This window comes from Saccopteryx leptura, chromosome 1 (assembly GCF_036850995.1).
Source record: "Saccopteryx leptura isolate mSacLep1 chromosome 1, mSacLep1_pri_phased_curated, whole genome shotgun sequence".
Taxonomy (NCBI): domain Eukaryota; kingdom Metazoa; phylum Chordata; class Mammalia; order Chiroptera; family Emballonuridae; genus Saccopteryx; species Saccopteryx leptura.
In genome coordinates, this window is record NC_089503.1 from 296012566 (window position 1) to 296015676 (window position 3111).

The 3111-nt window shown below is 46.1% G+C and overlaps 1 non-coding gene across 1 annotated transcript; it reads left to right on the top strand.

Annotated features, from left to right (window-relative positions):
- Nucleotides 1-295: 295 nt before the first annotated feature.
- On the top strand, nucleotides 296-371 carry TRNAT-GGU (transfer RNA threonine (anticodon GGU)). Its single transcript has one exon. It is a non-coding gene; the product is annotated as a tRNA-Thr (tRNA).
- Nucleotides 372-3111: the final 2740 nt, after the last annotated feature.

Sequence of the window (3111 nt, forward strand, 5' to 3'; positions counted from 1 at the left end):
TGTTCTGTGGCTCGCTAAATTTGAATCCGTGACCAAAGTGCAACGTGAATATCGGCGCGTTTATAATGAAGTGCCACCACATAGGAATAACATTACTCGGTGGGATAAGCAGTTGAAGAAAACCAGCAGTTTTGTGGAGAAAACCCCTTCTGGTAGGCCATCAGTCAGTGACGAGTCTGTAGAGGCTATACGGGACAGCTACCTAAGGAGCCCTAAAAAATCTGTGCGTGCCTATGCTCGACAATTACGCCTAAGCAAGACTACAGTTCATAAGGTGTTAAAGAAACGTCTCTGGGCCCTGGCCGGTTGGCTCAGTGGTAGAGCGTCGGCCTGGTGTGCGGAAGTCCCGGGTTCGATTCCCGGCCAGGGCACACAGGAGAAGCACCCATCTGCTTCTCCACCCCTCCCCCTCTCCTTCCTCTCTGTCTCTCTCTTTCCCTCCCACAGCCAAGGCTCCATTGGAGCAAAGATGGCCCGGGCGCTGAGGATGGCTCTATGGCCTCTGCCTCAAGCACTAGAGTCGCAACATAGCGAAGCCTCAGATGGGCAGAGCATCACCCCCTGGTGGGCGTGCCGGGTGGATCCTGGTTGGGCGCATGCGGGAGTCTGTCTGACTGCCTCCCCGTTTCCAGCTTCAGAAAAATACAAAAAAAAAAAAAAGAAAGAAAGAAAGAAAGAAAAGAAACGTCTCTGTTTTACGGGGTACAAATTGCGGCTGTTGCATGCTATCAAACTGGCAGATAGACCCACACGATGCATGTTTGCTCCAGACATGCTTCATGAGATCGACAATGCAAGATTTTTGCAGAAGATTGTGTTTAGTGATGAGTCGACCTTCCATATCTGTGGACATGTTCATCTCCATAACGTCCAAATATGAGCTGCTGAACATCCTCATGCCTACGTTGAGTACGAACGAAACACCCCTAAAGTGAATGTATGGTGTGGCCTGATGCATGATAAGGTGATAGGCCCAATTTTTTTCGCGGAGCAGTCTGTGACGGCAAAGTCCTATCTTGACATGTTGGAATTGTATGCAGTGCCACAATTTCCAGAAGGTGTCATCTTTCAACAGGACGGTGCTCCTCCACACTACAACACCATTGTTCATGAGTTTCTGAATAAAATATTCCCCCGGCGGTGGATAGGCAGGGGTTCTGTCAAGCCATGGCCACCACGATCCCCGGATCTGATGCACTTAGACTTTTACTTTTGGGGTTATGTGAAGCAACATGTGTACATTGAACGTGTCAATGACATTAATAACTTAAAACAGAATCACAGACATTATTCACTCTGTTATACCAGACATCCTTACCTTTGTGTGGCAAAAACTTCACTATCATTTGGATGTGTGTAGGGCAACAAATGGAGCCCACATCGAACTGCACTGAATAGGTATGAAACTGGTAGAGTTTTCCTTTTATTTGGTGCAGATTTCACATTTCTGTCGTCTTTTGTTGCTTTCCCGTGACCGGTCAAAAGTGCACCATGACTTTACGGACACACTGTATATACAACAGGCATGTTTTGTAGGCCTGGGACAAGAGGTTCCTTTTTGGTTTTTTTTTAAAGACTTTATTTATTCATTTTAGACAGGAGAGAATGAGAGAGAGAGAGAGAGAGAGAGAGAGAGAGAAGGGAGGAGCAGGAAGCATCAACTCCCATATGTGCCTTGACCAGGCAAGCCCAGGGTTTTGAACTGGCGAACTCATCATTCCAGGATGATGCTTTATCTACTGCGCCACCACAGGTCAGGCCTAGTGTATTGATTTTAGAGAGAGAGGGAGAGATAGAGACAGAACATCATTAATCTGCTCCTGTATGTGCCCTGACTGGTTATTGAACCGGCAACCTCCGCACTTCGGGACGATGCTCTAACCAACTGAGCTATCTGGCCAGGGCTTTTTCTTTCTTTTTTTTTTTTTTTTATTTTCCTTTTTTTTTTTTTTTTTTTAAAGATTTTATTTATTCATTTTAGAGAAGGGGGGAGAAAGAGAGAGAGAGAGAGAGAGAGAGAGAGAGAGAGAGAGAGAGACGGGGAAGAGAAAGGGGGAGGAGCAGGAAGCATCAACTCCCATATGTGCCTTGACTGGGCATGCCCAGGGTTGCGAACCGGCGACCTCAGCATTCCAGGTCGAGGCTTTATCCACTGCGCCACCACAGGTCAGGCCAGTAGTTGCTTCTTGTATGTGCCTTGACCAGGCAAGCCTGGGGTTTAGAACCAGCAACCTCAGCATTCCAGGGCAATGCTTTATCCACTGCACCACCACAGGTCAGGCAGAGGTTCCTTTTGATGCAGGATTGTTTACTTTGGTTGCTCAGTTTTGATGAAAAATGAGCAAAAGAAGACCCTAAGATGGTTGATGTTTTAGGGCCCAACAAAAGCATTCTCCTCACCTTCTGAGTCTTACAGCAGTTGAGAAAGCTGTGCAAGGTTCAGACAGATGGAGATCGAAGTGTCAGCTTTTGTACTGATCAAGTTAAATGGAGAATGTCGTTTTACTTCTAGGAACAAGTGGGCAGCCCATATCATACATCCCTGAGTGAGACAGACTTCCCATGGGCCTTGGCCCTGGTTTTGGTCCAGGGCACTGATTCTCCCATGCGTGGCAGATATAGGAGTATCAGAGTTTCTATATCTGGCAGACCGGTTCAGTTCCTTTCAGCCTCACCAGGCAGGTACACCCCTCATATTCTGGGGCGAGAGGTAGCAAGACACATCAGAGTATTAGTAAAATATTGGAAGGGGAAAAAAAAGTGTGTCCTGGAATAAAATATAGTCATTGCAAACCCCTTGTGATGGAAGCCCTCTGGTTTTACTCCATGAAGTGGTCCTGTCTACATCCCTTCCTCGACCTGAAGGTCCTGATAGTACACTACAGTTTATCTCTTCGTCTTTTGCCCTTAACATTTCTGAGAATCTCTTGTAGCATTCTAACTGATTTTGATAAGATTTTGCTTATCCCAGGACTTATCCTTTGGGAGCAAGGAACTCAGAAGTGCAGAGGGATGGGGGAAGAAAGAATAAATCTTGCTTTGGTTTTTTTGTTTTGTTTTGTTTTTTGTGTGTGTCAAGTCATTTTTATTGCATCTTTAAAACATGAGAAA